At 45.3% G+C, this 23,582-nt stretch overlaps 1 protein-coding gene across 4 annotated transcripts in view; it reads right to left on the reverse strand.

Annotated features, from left to right (window-relative positions):
- Window positions 1-23,033, reverse strand: part of RESF1 (retroelement silencing factor 1) — a 38,217-nt gene extending 15,184 nt beyond the window's left edge. For all 4 annotated transcript variants that reach the window (XR_012836009.1, XM_075756044.1, XM_075756033.1 and 1 more), the window contains exons 1-3: window positions 22,901-23,033; window positions 19,882-19,964; window positions 864-947 (exon numbers count right to left, since the gene is read on the reverse strand). The gene's annotated coding sequence lies outside the window, so the exon portion shown is untranslated. The remainder of the gene's footprint in view (window positions 1-863; window positions 948-19,881; window positions 19,965-22,900) is intronic.
- Between the last annotated feature and the right edge of the window lie 549 nt (window positions 23,034-23,582).

Here is a 23,582-nt window from a genome sequence, read left to right on the forward strand (position 1 = left end):
CAATTGTGTTGTGCATCACTTTCTTTTGTATGTTCTGTTATCATCATCACCATCATTACTTCCCCTTCATTCTCCGTCCTATTAAACTGTCGTTATCCCAACCCATGAGTTTTACCTTCCCCTCCCCCTCCCACTGGGGGAGAATGAGCAAATGGCTGTGTTGTGTTTAGCTACCTGCCAGGTTAAACCACAACAACTGGTAAGTTCAACTGTTACAGATTTCTATTCTAGGGGAAAAAGAATGATATATCCAAACAGTGGAAGGCTATGTTCCATTCAGTTTTCTAATAGCCTTAATCTACACAAAAGACATTTTGGTAAGACATTCCAGCAAAGATTTAATACTTCATTCACTGAATGCTATAACTTAACATTAAAGTCTATACACCTGCATGTTGGAGCCAGAAAACACTTAAACAGGGAAAACATAGGGAGAGTATGAGCCTCAGCAATGTTGTGTCAGACTCATTGAGAGGCAAACCAAGATCACATTAACAGTTGACTCCTAGAGGGTATAGAAAGCACACCCAAACCCAGTTCTCTGTCACCAGTCAAGAGGATAGTATGGCATGCAGTAAAGATTCATGAGGTTACATCCCTTGTCCTATACGCTCCTGGAAGAGAAAGTTAACATAAATGCAGCAGGAGGCTGCAGAACCATGGTGTGGGAACTACTGAGCAGAGACTGGACAGTAACTGAATGACCAACCTCGAGCAAACATTTACCATTTTTGAAGAGAGCAGCTTGGCAGTAACTAAACTGCTAATTTAACATTAATGTATTTAAGGTTTTGATTAAATGGTGAATGCAATAACAGAGCAGGTAAGACACCTGCATGATGATCATCAGGTAAACTACTCACCTGTCAATCAGTTTCTATGTTTCACCAGGGAACATGGACAACCAGTTCAAATGGAGTGAGCAACTTGCAGAAGGCAACAGGTTGCTGAAATTAAAGGATATAAAAAGATAACTCAACAACTGCGGGCCAAGACCAGCAGCAGAGGATCACAAAATTGAAGATCCCCACCACCTGAAAAATGAACAGTTATGAAGGCAAACATCCCTCTCTAGGCTATGTCAACACACAAGGATAGATGTTCCTGGAGCCCCCATGCCACGAGCATGGTCTCTTTAAGAGCAAATACAAGGATCTTGTGGAATGTAACAGGCTGGGAGAACTTATTCTGGGGTTGCTCCTATAGTCAGCTCCTGACAAATGGGCTGGATAACAGTATCTGGTAAGGTCAAAATACAAGTGTGCATTCTCTACGTGTGCCAAAGACTAGTTTATCTGGAGGGCATCTGCCCAGAATTGATCAAGTCAAAAGGGAAGATAGTCATCAACCACCAACTGATGGTGTTGAAGAATACAATCATCACTTGGATTAAACAGTGGGGAAGTTCAAGACAACTTTCGAAACAAAAAAAAGGATTCAATAGAAGTATAAAAGTGTGAAATTTTTAACATGAGAAAAATACCTTGAAGTGGAAACAGTAGTAGTCAAGTGTGACACTGCACAAAGTCACCCTGCCAACATCACAACCTCTACCTGTGCCAGACAGAGCATCCTCTCCATCAGATGCTATAAGAAGCACAGCCTGTATCCAGCCAGAAGACTAACAGTGCAGGGTGCAACAAGCAGGGACCCACATCTCAGCTGTATGCATGCAAACTCACGGGACGCCACCTCACTAGCACAGGGATCAGCAGGTTATAGAGAACAGCAAATGCTCGCATAAAGCTGGAGCAATCCCATCAACCACAGAAGGTGTGTGCAAGAAGAGGACTTGGGCTTGTAATCCGTACGTCGAGGGAAGATGGAGAAAGGGATGCATGTGACACAAAGATTAGAACTTTCTGGGATAAAAGAAGGGTGTTTAGAAACAGTGGGTGCTTCCAGAAACTGTAGATGCTTAACATTTTTTTAAAGTGTCACATTTTGCGGTTTATTTGTTATACTACCAATTTTTCTTCTGAAGTTGAGTGATTGCCAGTAATTACATGTTCTTAATAGACTGCTTCAATCTTGAATAAACTACACAAACAGAATAGGCCTCTACAACAGTTTACCATAACCATACATTACTGTATTTGTGCGATTTTTTTATTGCAATTGTATGCTGTAGTGTGTAAGCTATAAGAAAAAAATCACTGTTTGCATAGTCATGGTCTCTAACCTCCACCAAGTAATGCTGCTATACATTTGCTCCTCCTAACAGACTGACCTTAAGCATGATTAGTGGAAGGAAGTACACAATGTTCACCTGGACATTAATGGCATCAATAACCCAAAAGTACCATAAGTAACCAGCAACTGGAGATAAAAGGAATGACGACAAATAAGGAGTATTTGATCATGTGACCCATGTAACACTGGGACCAGGAGACTAGTAACACAAATTCACCACAAAGCCAACTGTGGGAGATCCTTTGATCACTCTAGAGAAACAGCCAGAGTAGTAAGTAGACCTCATTGCTTTTCAAAAGCATTGAAGTTTATTTCATTCAGGTCCACTGATAAGGAGGAAGCAAGTGTTGTACCCTGATTTGAACTGGATAGGTCCATGGGAGCTCGACTCCTCTGGTGTAACGGTAGCACGGATTGTAGTAGGTTGACCTCAGCCAGCAGCCAAGTACTCATGCAGCCACCCACTCACCCCCAAGGGGTGAAAAGAGGGGGGAGAAAATTGGAAGAAAAAAGTGAGACAACTCAAGGGTCAAGAGTTTAACAGGTAAAGGAAAGGGGAGTTGGGGGTAGAAACAAGCAACATAAAGGAAATCACTCACCACCCCCACAAGCACACTGATGCCCAGTTAGTCTCTGAGCAACAGCCACCTTGGAAGCCAAACCCGCCTTCTTCCTCAACCTCTTTTTATTGGTGAGCATGAGGTTATACTGTACGGAATATCTCCTTTCACCAACCCAGGTCACCTGTTCCGGCTGCATCCTCTCCCAGCTTCTTGCGCACTCTCATCCCACTTGCTGGCAGGGCAGTGTGAGAAACAGAGGAGGCCCTGGTACTGGGCAAGCACTGTTCAGCAATGGCCAAAACACTGGTGAATTACCAACGCTGTTTTAGCCACAGATGCAAAACCCAGCACCATACAGCTGCTGGGAAGAAAATTAACTCCATCCCAGTCACACCCAGTACAGGGCTGCAAATAGCATTGAACTGTAAAGCTGATGGCTGATATGCTTTATTTAGAACTACTATTTTATTAGTTTTAGATAACATACCTGAATTAAGGGCTCATCTTTTTCCCCAGCACAACCACTTCCACGGTAATCAACTGACTGTCCCAGCACACTGTGATGAAATTCAGCATGCTGAAGGCATTAAAGGTATCCACCACTACAAACTGATCCTTGTGCTCCAGCGCCATGGCTGCCCTGGGACAAGCTGGTGGTGAATGCAGACAGCGCTGAGGCTGTCCTACAATAATCTCCCCATGCCACACAAGTATAAATAAATAATTCAGGGACATAAATAGTTAGGAAGTACTGCATGGCATAGAAAGCAATGAGAATAACAGTAGTTCACCTGCCTCAAGTTTGCAAGATGATGATTTAAATGTAAGGGTTAACTAATACACTACTTATTTCCATTTAGGTATCGAGCCTTGTCTGTTTGGCTAAGTATAAACTTGCCATAAGCAATAAGACCTAAGCTTGCTCTGTGGTTTTAGCTGGCCAAAGAAGATCTGGCTTGATCCTAGAGGTAACTGCACATGGCATCCCATTCAAGCCAATATGCTTTGCTGATAATGGTACTATGCCCTTCACTTACATATGGGAATTTAAGTTAAAACTGTATTTTGAGCTCCCACTTTTTTTTCTTAAATCACAGAATGGCCTGGGTTGGAAGGGACCTCAAAGCCCATCTAGTTCCAACCCCCTTGCTGCAGGCAGGGACGCCCTCCACTAGACCACATTGCCCAAAGCCTAATCCAACCTGGCCTTGAACACTTCCAGGATGTGGGGGCATCCACAACGGGCAACCTATTCCAGTGCCTCACCACCAGTAAAGAATTTCTTTCTAACATCTAATCTAAATCAACCCTCCTTCAGCTTAAACCCATTATTGCTTGTCCTGTCACTCCATGCCCTTGTAAACAGTCCCTCACCAGCTTTCCTGTAGGCCCCCTCTTCAGGTAATGGAAAGCCGCAATTAGGTCTCCCCGGAGCCTTCTTTTCTCCAGGCTGAATAATCCCAACTCTCTCAGCCTGTCCTCATAGGAGAGGTGCTCCAGACTTCTGATCATCTTCATGGCCCTCCTCTGGACTCTCTCCAACAGCTCCATGTCTCTCCTGTACTGAGGCCCCCAGAGCTGGATGCAGTACTCCAGGTGGGGTCTCACAAGAGTGGAGTAGAGGGGCAGAATCACCTCCTGTGTTTATTTATATATACTTTTATATATTTATATATAAAAACCTAGGAATATAAACTAAGAATAAGCATCTTAAGTTAAACTGAGATTATCTTCAGCTTAACTTTTCTGAGTTTACTCATGTAAACTGTTAATCTGAACACCCAGTAAAATGGCATTAAAAATAGTCTCTCTCTCTAGGCACTACTCCTACATGTAGGGCTTGCACATGTGACAAAGCCACATGTACACTCAGTGCAAAAATGAGACTGGTGTGGGGAAATGAGTTCAAATGGTGCTGTCATAATCAGACTCTCTGCTGCTAAATACCCCTTGAAGGAATAAGGTCCTGAGGCACAAAGTGAGGTTTATTGACATAAGGCACTTATTAAGTCGGTAACAGTTACACCACCCTGCAAATGAGGACTATCCTGCTTCTAGTCCAAATACCTTATAATCTACCTAACAGGTATCACTCAATTTTCAGGAAAGTATCTGGTCTTTGTATGGAGGCGTGGGTGGGGCCTACAGGAAAGATGGAGAGGGACTGTTTATCAGCGAGTGTAGTGACAGGACAAGGGGTAATGGGTTCAAGCTGAAGGATGGTCAATTTAGATTAGATGTTAGAAAGCAATTCTTTACTGGTGGTGAGGCACTGGAACAGGTTGCCCGGAGAGGTTGTGGATGCCCCATCCCTGGAAATGTTTAAGTCCAGGCTGGATGAAGCTTTGGGCAACATGGTCTAGTGGAGGGTGTCCCTGCCTGCAGCAAGGGGCTTGGAACTAGACGATCTTTAAGGTCCCTTCCAATCCAAACCATTCTATGACTCTATGATTCTCAGTGTCCCAAGTAAGGAGAGATCACCAAGGCATGGACCAGCTGTTCCTCTGAAGCGTTCCCATCGGGCTCTCAGGGAGCAGTTTATACACCACTCTCCTTTGCGGTTTCTGCAGTCACCGCCTAGCAGTGTCATTTCACTGTGGGCAAGCAAGCCCAGGGCCCTACTCTGCCTGCATCATCTCCTCACAGGTGCCTACACATTTGGGACCTCCGAGGTCCTGGGTAGCGAGTGCACAGGCTTACAGTCCAAATTCTCAGCGAGACACACAAATCATGACAGTCAAATTCAGAATCTTATTTGACAGAAAATAAAATACAAGAACATGAATGTACAAACATACACAGTTTGCTACAGGGCTCCTTAAAAATCTCTGCTGGTAAAACAGGATTTCTACTACGAACAAAACAGCATTTCTATAGTCAGTTCTTTGTCACTTTAGCAACTCTCAATTCCATCAAACAGGGGCTCTGTTCCCAGGAATTCCCCTGGCAAAGGGGTCCCCCAGAACCTGGGACATTATCCAATTCCAATCTAAAGAAACTTACAGCAAAGGACAAGTGACTAAAGACAGAAGTCTCTCAGTGTGAGGAAGAGGGAGAGAAAGAGAGGGGGAGAGAAAGAGAGGGGGAGAGAAAGAGAGGGGGAGAGAAAGAGAGGGGGAGAGAAAGAGAGGGGGAGAGAAAGAGAGGGGGAGAGAAAGAGAGGGGGAGAGAAAGAGAGGGGGAGAGAAAGAGAGGGGGAGAGGGAGCAAGCCAGCTTCTCTTTCTCATACGAGTAAACTGAGGAGAATTTCTACCAGTCCTTAAGTTTGTGGGGAGTGGAGTCAGGGTCCCTGGCATGGGATTCAGACCTGCCTGCTCTCTCCTTCCTTCCCTTCCTGCTGCTATTTGCATCGATTCTTACGGAGCCTCTTCAGGTTTACATGCTGAGTCCTGGGCTGAGTCGGGGGGTGGTGGGTGGCTGCTTCTCCTGGGAACAAAAGGGAGATGCCAGAGAGCCAGTACCTTGGAAAGGCCACCCAGGGCAGGGGCATCAGCAGCTAACAGCTCTTTCAGCACCTAATGGCTCTTCCCAGCTCTCCCCGGGCACTTGTCCCCCAAAGCAGACTGTGGTGCCATGCCTGGAAGGGGAACTGCTCCATGATGCATCCCCAGCCTGTGCCCATCACAGGTGCTGGGATCCCTGAGCTGTCAAGGCAGAGGGTCCAGCTGATTGAGAAGCACTTGAGCTCCACTGCCCATCCAGCCCATTTACCTTTCTTTTGTTGCCAACAGCTCCTGCCCACTCACTCTCAGGAAGGAGTGGAAATGTGGGGTTAGTATTGTATTATACGGTATTTCTGAGCACACAAAGGAAAGCAGCAGCACAGAGGGGAGCAGAGGTGGCATGTGATGCCTAGTCAACAAGTCCAGATAACGTTTCTGTGATTCAACAATAAAAGTATGACAGTCTGACCAGAAAATTTTTAATTTCCCAGGGCCACTGGCTGGTCAAGTCGCTCATCTGAAAAAGCCTGCCTCCTACTGGCCTGCCTGATGACCATGCTCATGCAAGTCTTTGGATTAAGTTTTGGATTAAGTTGGATTTACTAAATTAAGTTTAGCCCGGTATTAGCAAATTACTGGATTTACTGTCATTTTCACCCAGGTAAGTGTACTACTGATTGATATGTTACTGTACTGTTATTTTGTGATAAACTGTTTATTCCTAAAGCTGTTGGTCTGGTGTCTGTTACCATATCCCAAATCTGTAGTCCTACCAGGCTGCCTCAAGCCCCTCCAGTCCAGTGTCAGCAGAAGGATGCTGTCCATGGCATCATGACTGGCCCCAGCCTTGCAGCAGGTGCCTGAACTGACTGTTTCGGGGTCATGCCCTGCTTGCAGAGGGAACTACCTGTCCCCTTCTTTGACTAGTAGAAGTCAGAAAGACAAAAAAAGGCATGAAGGGAAAGTTACCCTATTTGTCTTAGCTCGTGGTTTTAGAAATACTGAGCACCATTCAAATGCAGCTGAAGCCCAAGTTGTCTCCCTACAGAAAGGAATATCTCAAGCCCAGCAGGACACTTGGGCTGGGACAGATAAGACTCTTGCAGCTGCCTGGGTTAGATGCCTTCATGTGACTGTGGAAAAATGAGAGCACCACATGGTCCCCACAGTGGCAGCATCTGCCCAGGAAAAACCTGACAGGCAGTTGGAAGCTCCTAAAAGGGAGTTTCTTAAACAAAAATACATAAAGCTTTATATATCGATCAAGACAACTGGACAGAAATATTTGGTCCAATTTGACTTCAAACAAGTATATGTCAAATTCCTCCCTTCTTGAAGCCTGACTGGGCTTACGAATCAGACCAACTATGAAAACTGAGTATGATGCTAATGGAGATATCACAACTGTGTCTCTATGTGCTCTTTCACAAGCATAGACCTAGACAAATTAAGCCAGTGCTCTCACAAATCTGTTACTGTGGGTTATTTAACCTGTCTCGCAAATGTCACATGATGGAAGGATACCATCTGAATTTCAGAATCAGAAGCCTGCGCTCTCCTTCAGGGACTGGAATCCAACTACAAACTCCAATGGGAAACACAGACGCTGATCCTTCAGGCATCGCTACCATATACTCAAAGATAAAGGCCCTGAGATGACTGAGGCCCCCTGACTATTCCCTGGGCCAGTCCCACAAATTTGGAATTAAGCATAGATAGGCTGGTTATCAAGCACGCTTTAGATGTAGCCCGTGTGGCAGATGAAGCCCTACTGGGTTGTCATCCCTTTGAGGCCCAGCAGCACCCACTAGTCAAAAAGGGTCTTGGTCCACTCAGAGCCCACTGACACCAACAGGCACTAGCCTTACGGGCACAGTGCCCAGCACCAAGTGATCCCAACTATTAGTAAAGCTAGCTTCTGCTATGCTCATTCTGTCACCCTCCCTCAGTTACTGCTCAAACAGCAATAAAAACTTTCCAAACAGAAATACAGTTCAGAAAGCCAACAATGGTTTATTCAGCAGTGGGTGCATAGGGAATCTTTCCTCCTAACATGCCCACCTAGCCTACAAACGTAAACATATTTATATTATCAAAACACACAAAGTTGCAATTACATCAAACTTTTACACCAATCATAATGAAGTAACTCTCACTTTGCTTTTAAAGCTATAAAGAAATTCAGAGAGCATGCCCAGTGAGGGGTGGTCGTACCTTGGAGGCGGGTAGCTTTTAGAATGGAGGTGTGTTTTGGTATTATAATGAGATTATAATGAGCAAAGTTCACTCAGAGGACATGATTTTAACAGAAAATGAAATATTACTTGGCTCATGTACCAACTATGCAGTTTATCAGCTCTATGGTACCGCCAAGCTCTTGAGTTCTCATTCCTAAAATGTTTTTCTCATTTCTTATTGGTTACCTGTTGGGTTGGGGCTGTACAGGGGCCACAGCAGCAAGACTAGTTACTAACAACAAATATAAAGCAACCATCCGACCATTACCTTGCTATTGTTAATAATCTCATCACCTTGATCCCATCACCCTGGTTACAAAGACTATACACAATCTATGCCGTCACGATGGTTAAAAAAAGTTAAACACATCGGTTACACCTCCTCTGTGAAGATGCAGCTATACCTACCACTAAATGCCCTTGTGTCCAGTTAGTTAAAAACCCCCCTAAGCCTGTGCAAAAAAGCCCTGACGCAAAACATCTTGAAGCATGGAATGCCTGTTTGGCCTTGATTCCTAAGCCAGCAGCCCGCAGGGTCTCAACATCTGTTACATTGGCTTTTGCCAACAACCCCGCCCCCCATGTCCCACCTTTTCCCACCAGAGTCTTAGCAAGGGCCCTAGTGCCCCTCCCACCACTTCATCAGCTGGAAACTGGAAAACCTCCAGCTCTTGGTTACCATACAGACTCATCAGACATATGATTAGCACCCCAGGGGAGCTGGTCAGAACCTGCTGATCCCTCTCAAGCGGCATGGAGAATGCAGTTTACAGGGACTTCCCATCCACAGGTAGATGCCACGCCACCACCAATGATACTGTAATTTGTGTGTCCTCATGGGCACTCAAAATTCTGCCTTCAGTTGATCACACCGGACGGGACCGCTTCCCTCACCCTCTGCAGTGGTCCACAGAAGCCCCTTCAGCCCTTCCCATAGTCAAGTGTGACTTGACAGATGGCCCGAGGATCTGCAGCTCTTGTGGAGTAATCCTAACACAGTTCTGGTCAGGCCAAACCAACACCAGTTTACTACTGTAGCTACAGGGGACACCACAGAGCAGCAGAGTGGCAGCCTCTGCTGATACAAACTCTGTCCAGCTGGGGCAGTGGCAGTTTACACACCTCTGGGTTACAAGACTTGTTTTTCACAGAACTACAGCTATGCATCAGAAAAGCAGGATGTAGTAAGTTACCACAAAGAATGGTAACATACGGATTACTTCAGATAAGCTCCAGACAGTACATCCTTTTACAAGCATTTCACTCCTTACTCAGTGAGGCCATTAGATAACACTGCAGATATTTCTTAACTAGAGAGGCCTGCAAACCCTATGAGGCATTAGGTATTTTACTTCCACATATGAAACTATTCAGAGACTGGCCCTTCCATAGTGCTCAAGGGAAGGTACACTCTCCTGATACTTCTGAACAAAATCTCCCTCTAGTTCAGGTACTCCAAGAAGCACATTCTGTACCTCCAATGGCCCGTGCTGTTAACACCCTGTGAACCTGCACGCTCCAAAACACGTCACCTCCTTTGTCACAGAATTGGAAAAACAAGGAGTATTCCCTGCAGCCACTCCCCTTTCAACAGCCTCATCTCCCCTGTGCCTCCTCTCTGCCTCATACTGCAGCCCTGACAACTGCTGAAGTCATCAATGCCATTTACCTATGCACAGCAGGCGTGGACATTAAAGACATGTTCTTCCAGTGTCCCACCCACTTAGATGACAAAGCTTACTTTGCTTGTACCTGGAATGGCATTCTTTATGCCTTTACTCATTCAAGGCTATTGCTAAAGTCTTACCATTGTTCATGGTATCTTGGCATCAACATTAGCTGAGATTTCTCCCACTTCTGATGTCTCTCACCACCAGTATATTGATGACATTTTCCTAGGCAGAGACAGGTGGGAATCTGTTGCACTAGACATGATCTCCAATTTCAGCCCTCAAAGAACACCAGGAACTTTATAGTCCTCCCAGTAAATGCCAGGGTCCTGCCTAGAATGTAAGGTGTTTGGGTTCTTTTTAAAGGAGTCTTCTTGTGTGCCAGTACCATAGGTATTTCTGAAAGCATCTTGCAATCTGTTTTCTTTTCCCAAACTACTCCCTCCTCCAAACGCAAACATCAGAGCCTCCTAGGCACTTTAAACTTTTGTTGTGACAAGGCACAGGTTTTAGTCAGCTAGGCTACCCACTCTATTTGTTGCTATGCACACATTCCACCTGAGACTGGAAAATGAGTCACCAACAGGCCCTAACCTCCTAAAAGTATTCAACAGTATTGGTATTTGGGACCCTTCACTCCTACTGGCTGACTTGAATCCAGGGTCCATCACAGTGCAAACTGCTTGGTGGTGACTGTTCCAGGAAAAAGGTCCCAAGGACCTTACCTCTAAACCAATCCCTTTATGTAGCAAGGGGTAGCAAGATGTGCAAGTCTCAGATAGGAAATGGTAGTGCGCTTTACGCATTGCTGCCTTACTTGCCCTTTCTGATGTTGAAGAACTCCTTGTGGATTGCCCCCTTCTACAATCTATTCTTTGCAACATCCTTCACAAATTCCTTTCCCTGAAGGACATTCAAAACCCATGAGCATTCAGCATTGGGTTCTTGGTATCTCTGCTATCAGAATCCAACCTTTAGGCCCCAACCATATGATTCTCACAGCCAGCACCATGGAAATACTAGCAGACATTATACTGGTCCAACAATCAGTGTGTCATGTGCCTGTGCCACCCCTTTTGTAGCACATCCCTTACACCTTCTCACTTTGATGGCATTGTGTGCCTTTAGGTTAAAGCTTTAATCACTACGTTTACATATTCTCTTGTCTGAGTCCCACTGGTATTTCCATTCCTGAGCTCATCACAACCAACCCTCCAACTATTCTTCCTAACTCACCCTCAACTCCATCCCCCATCACTACTGAAGTACAGAATAGAATCACAGAATGGCTGGGGTTGGAAGGGACCTCAAAGATCATCTAGTCCCAACCCCCCTGCTGCAGACAGGGTCACCCTCCACTAGACCATGTTGCCCAAAGCCCCATCCAACACTTCCAGAGAGGGGGCCTCCACAACTTCTCTGGGGAACCTGTTCCAGTGCCTCACCACCCTCACAGGGAAGAATTTCTTCCTTATATCTAACCTAAATCTACCCTCCTTCAGTTTAAAACCATTAGCCTTCATCCTATTACTACACTCCCTGATAAATAGCCCCTCCCCATCTTTCCCGTAAGCTGTCTTTAAATACCGGAAGGCTGCTATAAGGTTTCCCTGCAGCCTTCTCTTCTCTAGGCTAAACATCAACTCTCTCAGCCTATCCTCACAGGGGAGGTGTTCCAGCCCCCTGGTAATTTTTGTGATGCTCCTCTGGACAAGTAGGTACTTGTGTGATTTGGAAAAATCATATGTAACAGCTACTTTTAGCTGTTCTTCAAGACTAATTTGTCAAGGAACAAATGAAGTGGCTATGAGGAGTCTAATGCTTACCTTTTCCATCACATGTAATTTGACTATGAGCCAACCACTTTATTCTACAAATATGACAGCCTGAGTGAGCCTTTTTGAGCTCTCCCTGCTAAGCAGCTGACTGCATGGTGGTGATCTCCCCTCGAGCTGGGACACCTCTCAAGGTTACTCCTCCAGGTTGAGACACCCCTTACTAACTGCAGATCTTTGGTAAGTGACTGATACCATGCATAACCTTGTATCACAGGGCATTAAGATCTTGTATTGCTATTATTGAATTATTATTATATCCTCCATACAGTAAATAGATTGAACCTTGCCATCGGACTTTCTTAAACCTCACTTTTACAACATCTTACTTCAATAAAACCACTTTTGCTGTTACCTTTGGCAGTGGTTCTTTAAGCAATTTGAATCTCCCCTGTGACAAGTGTAACTGAGGCACTCGCAACAGTTATAAAATATTCCTATTATTAAAAGCTTCTTTTTGTTGGACCAAAACTCTAAATAGCAAACATAGGTATTTCAATGCAAGCCACTCTGATCTCAGGTGTTTCCCACCTCTCCAGGACACAGAGTTCAGCAAACACAAGCTTCCAAGAACTGAAAGGGCAAAAGTTCAGCTGCAGGCCAGCACAACTTTGCTCCCTCATTTCTGCTTCTAGACTTCTAGCAGCCAGTCTCAGTTAACCAAAAGCATTTATAAATAATTCATGATGTTTAACATACGGTATCACAAAAAGATTAGAGCAGCTTGGCAGACCCGCCTATGTGGTACAAGATGGCCTGAATCAATGAAACGTGTGCCCAAAGGAAAAGAGTACCTACACACCAAGAATTCTCATTTTCCTCAGTTTGTAACTGTATTTTAGATGTCCCAGCACCACCAGCACACAGGGGTTTTCTTGCCACAAGGATTCTTAGCAGTTACATAGGAGATAATTTGTTAGAAATTACTTATGTTGACAGTTAACCACAGGCTGGTTACAGTAACTTTAAGTATATGAAGACTAGTCGCTTCTCTTTGCAGATTCCCAGCCCGCCATTTCCAACAGTGTATTTCTCACTTTCACCTAGTGGCCTTGCTGCCTTAATGCCATCTGCTGCTACAGAGGAGCATTACAAAACAGTTATTGGATGGGCCTGTTTTAGTTTTATACCCACTCCATGTTGAACCAGGCTCTTCCTCACAGCCTTCATTTGTGTTCTTAGCATTGTCTCCTCCAATCACCAGAACTTTTAATGTGACTTTATTCAGTATTATCCAATAGTATTTCCAAGTCAGTTTGTTAGCGGGTTTGTTCTGGTTTGTAATTTTTTGTTTGTGGGGTTTTTTTTGTTTTGGTTTGGGGTTTTTTTGGGTTTTTTTTAAGTGAATGCACTTCATTCTCAAAGTCCTCAGGGCCCAGATCTACCACAGCAGGAAGAGCACTCAGAACAAATGGGACCTTTTCAGAACAGATGAAGAAACAGGGCAGAGATTTTTCAAGTTCAAGCAACAGCCATTAAAATAAAACCCATCAAAATTATCCTCCTCAAATTATCTCATTAGCATAGCTCTGGTGCTTGTTAAGGGATGCCATAAGTGACCACCTCCAGCAGCTCCGTGGCCTCGTGGTCCTCCTGTCTCGAGGCTGGAGTCCAACCTGGAGACCCAGGTGTCTCCATTGCAGGAGCTGCTGCTGCTTTCCTGGCTGCAGGTTCAACCTGCAGCAAGGCTAAGCGTGTGCATCCCAGACACACACAGAGGACATCGACAGCCTAGACGCTGCCTTCAACAGCACCAACATATATGACTCATAAAATGTAAGCAAAGACAGACAAGTTGCCTTCCACCTCTTTGGCTGGTCAGGATTGAATGTCTCTCTCTAACCCACACACCCTATCTACATTCACAAGTACACACAGATTCACAGATGCCCCAAGTACAAATATGGCCTCTCTGCCCATCCAATACCCCTGCACAGATCCCAGGCCCTCTTACCTACTTCAAAGGGTCTCCTACCTGCCAGCTATCCAGCTTGAGGCTCACTAGCAGATGCATGCACTCACTTGTTTCGTAAGCACTCCACGCTCACAGATCCTTCCCAAATACCAGCATGGACCCTCTGCCATTCCGATACCCCTGCCTGGACCAAGGGTCTCCTACCCAACACCTAGTCCACCTTGAAGTCCGCTAGCAAATTATACAGGCAAACCCCACACCCCCAGTTTGGGGAAGATATACCCCACGCACCCTCACCAGCAGCCAGCACCAGGCATGTGGGCTGTGACCCACAGTCCCGCTCCAGCCACTAGCACTCAGCCCCTCACTCTCTCCACTGGCCCTGGTGAGGTTCCCACTCCAATTGCTGGCACTGCATGCCAGGGGTGCCTACATCCCCGATCTGACCCCAGTTGCTGGCACCAAATCCACTCACATCTGTCCCCCCCAGTAGCCAGCACTCCAGTCTGCAAAACCTGCGGAGACACTCCCAAGACGTGCAGTCTTTCCAATTACTGATGCAAAGACACCTCGCTCCAGTTGATGGCATCACAGCCCAGGGGTGCCTACATCTCCAGTCTGACTCCACTTCCTGGCCCAGTTACCTACTCTCACTGGTCTCCTTAGTAGCTGGCACCTACTCCTTGCAGCACTCACACACAGGTGATAGAGAGATCAACCATGCAGAGAGATAGCTAAGAAAGGACTGAAGATAGGACTGGCTGCAGCTGCAGGGATCAGGCACAGGGCTCAGGCAGACCAACCTCCTGACTAGCCAGAATTTACACACAGCTGGCCCCTTTTATACCCTCTTCTGTTCTCCCTGTGCAAAGCTCCACCATCCTCTTCCACCCACCCACACCTGGGACTCCCAGGTTTGCACTCTAATCAGTTTAAGTCTAGGTTTGCCTACAGTTTCTCAAAGGCCCATCAATTAACAAGACTGATAAGGTTTGTTTCTTCTGTCTCCTTCACATTTGCCTGTCAGGTTTGTCTAAGTCTTGTTTATTGCTCCCCTGTCCTTCTCCACATAATCCCATTTGACAAGGTCCGTGATCAGATAATCTTGCTGAAATAAACACTCTCATCTCACATCTCTTATCAATTAGCAAAGCTGAGGAGGTTTGCTTCTTATCTCCAGTATTGTTCATCCATCAGGTCTGTGTCTCTGTACATTTGGTTTATTCCTTCCCCCTTATTGTCTCCTTTTGCACTGAAAAGGTCCTTGAGCAGATAACCTTAATGAAGCAGATGTTCTCACCACCTTCCACATTCCCTTACACTCAACACATTTCCCACATTGCTGGAAACAATGTCCTGGAAATGGTGCTCCTTCATTGCCAACACAGGCCATGCTTTTAACTCTTGGTCTGCTATTCCTTCTGCTGCTTTCTCACACATTTCCATTTATATCAGTCATGGCAATTTTAATATTTTTGTTACAAACTACAAATTATATTTCAAAAGGGCAGGGCTGAAGGACTATTAAAAACGTGGGGAAAAGGGAGATATATGAAGAACAACGAGAGGGGGAAATAGAGGGGAAGAATAAAAGGGGCTCGTCACAAGTAAGCAAGGCCCAGTTGGGACCAGAGGCTCATAGCTCGTAGGTCTAAGGGCAGCAATTGAGGGGACTGGGGTGCCAGCACCTGGAGAAGAGGCCACTGCATTGGAGGTCTCAGTGACAGCAACTGGAAAGGCTGGCATGCAGGGAAAGTCTGGGTGCCAGCACCTGGAAAAGGAGCTGCAGCTCACCGGGCTATATGTCAGCCACTGGAGAGACCATGGGGTGTGCAAGAGGTCCAAGGGCCCGTAATTAAAGGGATCTCAGTGTGTTTATATTTTCTCATAGTGGATTTATGTCAATGTGTGCATGGCTGTGCAAGTGTAATTTCAAGCTGAACTAGCCAGAGCAGGAGGAAAACCCAGAAGACACGTAACCAACAACAGACCAGTAGCAAAGTCTATGACCCAATACCCCTGTACCCATGTGTCACTTGTATACACAAAATTAGTCGGTAATCCAATCACAATTTTGGTAATTTTTCTCCAGTTCATGCTGAATCTAAGATTTATAAGACAATGGTTGATAACTTTCATGGGTGCCTTGCACTAACTACACAGGTCTCTGCACACTACACTACCCAGAATTGTTTAATACTCTTGAGACTATATTAAAATTGTGGTTCTTGTAGCAGGCAGTTAATAACAACTTGAGAAATTACAATTACAGAATTCAATTTTTAAATTTATCCAGAGATAGTACTACAATCAAAAAACAAGGAAAAGGCACTCCTTGGCCCTTGGGAATGGACCTGATCCACAGTCCTACAGCTATAGAATCTCACCGGGCAACATTGCCACAAGAGTCACGGGAATCACGGTCACAGCCAGAATGGCAGCAGGAAAGAAGCCATTCTCATTAGCAATGAGATAACACAGATAAACACCATGGCACATATCAACAATCAGAAGTGCTAGATACAGAAAAATCTGAATTTGTCATAAGCAGCATCTAAATCAAGCTCAAAGGGATTAGTCTGAAAGATAAAAAGTGAATTTTCTGCAAGCATCATGGACTGCAGGCATGAGCTTTAAAATTCAAGTTCTCCATGATATCAAGCAACATAACATCAGCAAAAGAGATATCACTGTTCAGAACAAAATGAAATCTTCAAGATTGTATTTGATTGTTTGATGGCACCAACCAAGCATTTATCGCTTATGTTCCTCAGGGGAAAAGTTATGTTCAGTTTTGACTAATAACCATAAACATGAGAAAGTTTCAAAAACAAAATCAGAAGATTTACTGGGAAAAAGGCATTAATAACTGGGATCAGGTTCATCACACAAATTAACATCTCCTAAGAGTCTATTCAGAAACCTACAGGTGAAAGCTTTTCTAATACTAGCATCAGACTCCTTTATACAGGAATATCCTTGCCTCTGTAGGATAGTTCACATATATAATTGAAATATATACCTATTAAGTGTACATCTATAGCTCATGCTTTTTAGTCGTATTACTGTGATGGAAGAGGTCAGCTAATAATAAAGCAGAGTCCAAAGACACTTTTTCTCGGATGGAATGACATTTTTAGAAGATACCTACACCCCTATGCTACAGCTACAGATTTCTACTAGGGAGTAGTAGAAATTCCTCATTTTGCTCTGTGTCTCTTTTAATCTCATCCCATTTTGCAATTAAATAGGGTTTGAGAATTGCCGGGGCTTCCCCTAATTAGTGGTTTTACCATGGTACAATCTACAGTAGCAGATATCGGGGTATCACTGGATTCTCCACATTTGTAGATAGCTTGTATGCAGGCAGCTTTGGTGACAGCATCAGAGACTTCATTTTGGGAACAAATGGGAATCACAGATGGTTCACCTTGATCCAAGGCATCTATTTCCCCAGCCCAGTTGACTGCCCTACTGGTGAGGGAATGGGCTTCATCTATGGAGTTGGGTCCTAGGTTTAAGAAAACTCCTGGAGCCTAATAAGTATTTGCTTCATCTCCTCTCAATGTTACCCTGTCACCACCGCTGAGGCAGACAAGTCATTAATATTCAGTTTCACCTAGCTTTTTGCTGTAGTTCTCTTGTCATTTTGCCACCTGCAATGCATCCTATGGAATGCTTTGTGTAGAATATCTCTGATCACCTCTCTGAGGTCCTTCAAAGTAATGATATGCCTAGTCTTACATTTGCAGTAGTCCAAAAGGGAGAGAGGGTTAACTTTTCCTTCTTCATGGTCATCAGGATCAACCCAAATATCACCATCCAAATCCTCTGGGGACCCTATTAGTTTCCTAATTTGCATGGGGATAGAGGGATGAGAGGTCTACATGAGCATCATTTCAATCTTTTCTTCCAACTTTTGCATTTTATCCTTTTCTTCCTGTAACTGTTATGCAGCTATTCAATTTTTAAAGACAGTAGTAATTCAACTGCCTTTCTGCCTTCCATGTCTTCTTTTAGGTCCTACTCCCTTTTACTGTTATTCCTCCTATCTTGATAAGCAGCGTATGAACGAGTACCTCACTTTTTTCAAATAATTCCTTTCCCTTTTCCATGCTTTATGTGCCCCCAGCCACCTTTAGCTGTTCTTCCACAGCTAGCCAATCACATCAATTATCATGAGCCCATTCTTCTGAGAATTTGGGACTCACTTATTCCATGCTTCCATAAGCAATTAATGATACTATTGCCATTCTGCTGACTACGCCAATTTGTCACAGAAGAGTGGAACGCACCTCACTCAAAAGAGAAGCAGCAATATGTTTTATTGAGGTAAAACAATAATTTGACAGAGTTTGTTAAATTCCATTGACTTTAACAAAATTCAACAGAGTTTTATTAAGGTTCAAGAAGTTTGATGGCAAGATTTACCTTATTAATTACTGTGTGGAAGAAATATACAAAGAAATATTGAGTTAGCAAAGCTTACGAAGTTTAACAACCTATCAGTCACTTACTGAGGATCTGTTGCAGCAAGGGATCTCCCAATGTCGAGAGGCATCCCTACTCAAGGGGAAAGTCACCCAGCAGCAGTCTAGCTGCAATTTAGGGGGACCTCAAATCAGGTTCATCCAATACTCTGCCATTGGTAAAAGGTGTCTCTGCCCTGAGGAGCAACCCTGAGAGGCGTCCCAGCTCAAGGGGAGATCACCACTATGCAGCCATGCTGCCTAGCAGGGAGAGATCAAAAAAGGCTCACTTAGACTGTCATATTTATGGGATAAAGTGGCTGGCTTGTAGTCAAGTCATGTGGGATAGAAAAGTAGGCATGAGACTCCTTGTACTCACAACTTTCTTTGTTTTTTGATAAATGAGTTTTGGAAAAGCCACCTATTATTTGTGTGTTAATCGCATGATCGGTGTTCCAAACTCAGATGCATTGAGGTTTACTGTGTCATTCCGCTCCTTTGTGGGTTGAGAACAGGTTGCAATTAGAGGAGTTCTTGACCCAGCTACAGCTCAGGCCTTTACAGCCTGTACCAAACTACCACTAGTTTAGTTAAGGGATCACGCACATCCGTCACAATCATACTTTATAGAAACCACTGTGAAATGCAGAGCAACCCTGAAACGTGCTTCAATCTCTGAAGACTTGCCAAGTTCCCTCCAAGTTTTAAGGCACATTCAAAGAACTGCCTTACATCTTCAGTAGTTGTACGTTCTTTTAGAAGTACTGCTCTCAAATCATTCAACACTGAATGACTACTAGTTGGAGAAAAGTTTGCAATCTATGTACAGAATACTGACTGAAGTGCAAATTAAGAAATTAATTGAATTTCAGTCACAGCGAATAACAGCAATCTTTCACCAGCACATACTAGAAGAGCTCTTTGGCATATTTGCATTTTATGGAGACCATTTATACTAGCAATAAGGCATATTACTAGCTTCAAGATCACAAGACTATTTTTAAGAAAAAGTATAGCTATGATAATGTCTTTCTTCTCTGCTGATTTGTGAAGTTTCCTGTATACTGTAAGTTACATTATCAACACTTCCACTCATTAAATGGTCTTCCCTTCAATTCTTCCAAGTATAAAATCGTACAGCTTTACATTTATAAATCCTACAGGTTTACACTTTCACTGTCCTTTGCAGTTTCAAGACTGTTAAGAATCTGCCACTCTCATTTATAAGAAACACAAATAATAGTTGGAGAGACCCTAGTAGCGCCTAGCAATCAACAGTGTGAAAAAGCAATAATCCATTCCCTGTCAGCAATGGTGAAGTACTAGAGTCCTTTGAAAAACTGCAACTAACAGTATTAAGTATAGCTCAAATACTTTGAGTGGCAAAGACAGGTTGAGAAGTTTACATTTACCCAAACCCCATTTCCTTGCCATTTCTACATCTGCAGTCGCACCAATGCTGCTACTTGTGGTGCTTCAGGATGAACCAGACTATTGATAATAAAATAGGTTCCATATTTCCAACCTTTTTTTAAAAAAAGGTAAGACCACTTACTTCAGCAATCTTGCTAGTGCATCCCTTCAGACAGATGTGTGGCACCCACTGGAAGAACAGGAGTTCCTCACTGGTCTTTGCTCCTAGAAGGGACAACAGTCATTAAGCTGCAAGTGCGACTTTTACTACAGTAGCAATGACCTGTACCAACAATATCACTGAATAGTCTCCGATGTCCCTGATTACTAACAACACATCAGAAGATCTCCTGGCAGGTTTTGAAGTTCAATCTGTTGTGAAGCAAGAGCTTCCTTTTATTAGTGCCCATCAGTTCATGAAGGCGAAGATAGCAATCACCTAATGTTACAACCATAACATGTGTTTTCACCATTTTTCCTTGTCTCTTTTTTTCTTTCCTCCTCCTAAGAGTCACCAGCAGGCTCTACAGTTTCTCACAAGCCCTCATGATGAGGCTTAGGAAAGCATGAGCTGCTCTAGGAATGAAGATAGCCAAATGGCACCTTGGCTTTCTGCTTCCTTTACTCTCTCTTTGCTGTTTTCAGCCTTCCCTCCTGACCCCTTTTAAATCAGGGGGTGGGGAGTATTGATCTCTCTCTTGTGCCCACTTGTTGATTATTAGTCATCAAAGAGAAGAAAGGCTCAACATCAAACCAACAGGTTAATTATTGCATTGATTAGGACCAGGAGAGACCACAAACACTGTGACAAAGTCACCCACCTCCAGTACATTGGTCATGGTTGCAGCAAACGAACATGAGCAAGTTCAGCACATACAAGATTTAAGAAACCACTTCCTTTGTTTGCAGCCCACAACCAAAAGTCAGTAGACCCAGGTGGTGGCTCAGAAGGTCATTGTAAGCAGCTCAGCTGGTCCATTATGGGCAACAGGCCTGGCAAGGACTGCCTGAGGAACACACACCACACCTGTACTCCATCAGAGGTGACTAAGAGAACACCACAGGCCCCTTTTGATCTTTTTTCCTCACAAAAAAGGCAAACAAGAGAGCTGGAAAACATTGCTTTGCGTAATTTTTAGAAACAGATACAGAAATATTCTACTACCAAAACACATTTGCTTGCAGAAAACACTGAAGTCAATAACTTGCTGGCTTTTAAAAAGCCAGCATTTGAAGGACAGTCTCCTGCACTGATCTGGAATTATTTTTGTTGAAGAATGGTAGGAACAGGGAGCAATGAAACAGCATCTTTGCTTTAAGTAGAAAACAGAACCGAAGTGACAAAACTTTACTAAAAACTTGGCAGATCAATGAACTGGAGAAACCACTTTGGTTACTATTAAGCAGGAAACCGAAACATCCCGTAACAGACTTGATATGAAGCATGCTGTAATGTTTTTTTTCTGCCAAAACATCAGACAATATACTGTTTCCTGAAACAAAAATACTGTTTAAGCTTGAACTACAAAGAGGGCTTCATTCTTTAACACTGAAGCACCAAACAACTCACTGCAGTGAGCCACATGAAGACAGAGAACTAATGGTTCCTGATAAACACCTTCAGAACTACCCCAGCACATTAGCTAAGGCTTTGCTTTGAGACTCGGGAACTTTTATACTGGCACAGCTATGGAGAGTAAAGACTTTAATTTTGTGGACAGTAACACATAAGTGATCATTAACACAAGCCTGCTTTCTCTGCCAGAAATGTCTATCTAAATGTTGTGGAACACTGCCTGGTTAATTCAAGGAAATCGGGTGATAAGAGCCCAGTTAAGGAGCTTTTGATGTTTTACTCCCATCGTTCTCACATGCAACAGCTAGAAAATATTTACCAGGAGTCACAATGAGCTGGGTTTGTTTTGTTCTATTTTTAAGTCGTCCCAGGAGGCTAGTTAAGAGAGGGAAAGGCCTGACATCACCACAGAGCTCCTAGAAAGAGTTGAGTCAACCTCATAACAACTTCTAGGAAAACAACCCCCAGCATTCCTATGGGCTTCTGAAGCATATCCAGTGCTGGGAAAACCTGCTCATGTTCCAGCTGATGCCTCTAGTTTTCACCAATACTAGTGAAAGTCCATATGAAGTGTATTTCCTGAAGCATATGAAAAAAGTTGATAAAGAAGTGTTGATGGGCTACTTGCCTTTTTTCTCACATTTTCATCTGCCTTTGCAGACAGAATAAGCTAGGTAATCCTTTCAACTACACTACTCCAACAACCCAAAGCAGAAATAGCAACCTACATCTCTTTAAAACAATTTTTTCCCCTTTAGTTATATAAACAGGTTTGTCAGTTCAACCACAATACTCGACTGCAGGTGTCCCTCTCACACAAGGACGAGCACTGGCTCTTTACACATACCTTGTGATGTCCACCTGAAAGGCTGAAGCAAAAATCACAGGCAAACACTGGACTTCCATCACAGAGCTTAAACACAAGGGACTCAAAACATCTCTTCCCCACACTGCCAGCCCACAACCCTGAAAGCTATTGTTTTATTATTATTATTTTAATTTCTTTCAGTCCTATCTCCCTGGATTGCCATACCTTATGGAGAAAGACAGTAAATAAACTTCTGCTCAAGGTGACCAGGGCGGGAGATGTCTCTGGAGACAAACAGCTCGGCCGAAAAGTGTACCTGCAGCTCTCATCGTGTTTGCTCAGCCACTCGCAGGACGCTTAATTGATGTTAATCAGTTCTGCGAGACGAGCAGCTAACTACCTGCCGGCCGCCGCACAGCACGATGCCCGACCCGCTACACCTCTGGTACCCCCCGCCTCTGCCCAGCGCCGCCCGTGACGGTCAGGACAGGACCGCCGGCCGCCTCAAGAGGGGCCCGCAGCCTCCCCAGCAGACGACCGCGGTGACCTCGCTTGCCGGCGGCCCCGGGCGGCTCCGCCCGCAGCCTCCCCCACTACCCCAAGGAGGAGCCGGGAACTGCCTCACCAGCCCAGCCCGAGGAAACAGCCCCGCCACCCACCCCGAGCCCCACCGGAGGGGCGGCGTGGCCCTCACCGGCGGGGCAGCAACTCCCACCCCGCCCGCCAGGCGAGTAGCTCTCCCGCCGTGGGTCCCCCCGCGCCGCCGCCCGTCCTCACCGAGCCCTGGACGGACGGACGGGCAGTCGCCCCGCACGCAGAGGCGGAGCCAGCGGCCGTTGACTCCGGTGAGAGGCGGAAGGAGACCGCTACCGCCGGCGGCCAGGGGCAGGGGGCGGGCGCCAAGGCCCGCCCCGGGGCGGGACCCTCCGCGGAGCGGGGCGAGGAGGCGGGGCCGCTGGCGGCGATTCTCGCCGCTCTGCCCAGCCCCGGCTGGGCCCTGCGGGGTCCGTGGAGTTGGGGGCCTAGGGTCCGGGGCCTGAGCCGGCCAGGCCGCGCCGCGCCAGCCCAGCCAGGAAGCGGTACGAAGGCAGCGGTGTGCAGTTCAGCCGCTGCGGCTGGCCAGCGCCGCCTGGGAGGACGAGCGGGAGCGGAAGTTTGCCCGTGGTTTCACCGGGGCACCGGCAGGGAGCTGTGCAGCGCGATCAAATTCGGGTTTCGGCTTCTGAAATCCCTCCAGACCGAGCCCCTCCTCCCTGCCTCCCTGCCTGCCTCCCTCCCTGCCTGCCTGGCCGGGTCCCCAGAGAGCTCCCGCAGCTCCCTGCTTCAGGCACATCACAATTTCTAAGAAAAAGACAGTGTTTTTTTTCACTCCCCACCATGAGTTGTGGACCAGTTGGGACTATAAGGGGAGCCTGCAATTAGAGGAGCTGGGGACTGATAAATATAAAGGCTATGTAGT

This window comes from Balearica regulorum, chromosome 1 (genome assembly GCF_011004875.1).
Source record: "Balearica regulorum gibbericeps isolate bBalReg1 chromosome 1, bBalReg1.pri, whole genome shotgun sequence".
Classification (NCBI taxonomy): Eukaryota; Metazoa; Chordata; class Aves; order Gruiformes; family Gruidae; genus Balearica; species Balearica regulorum.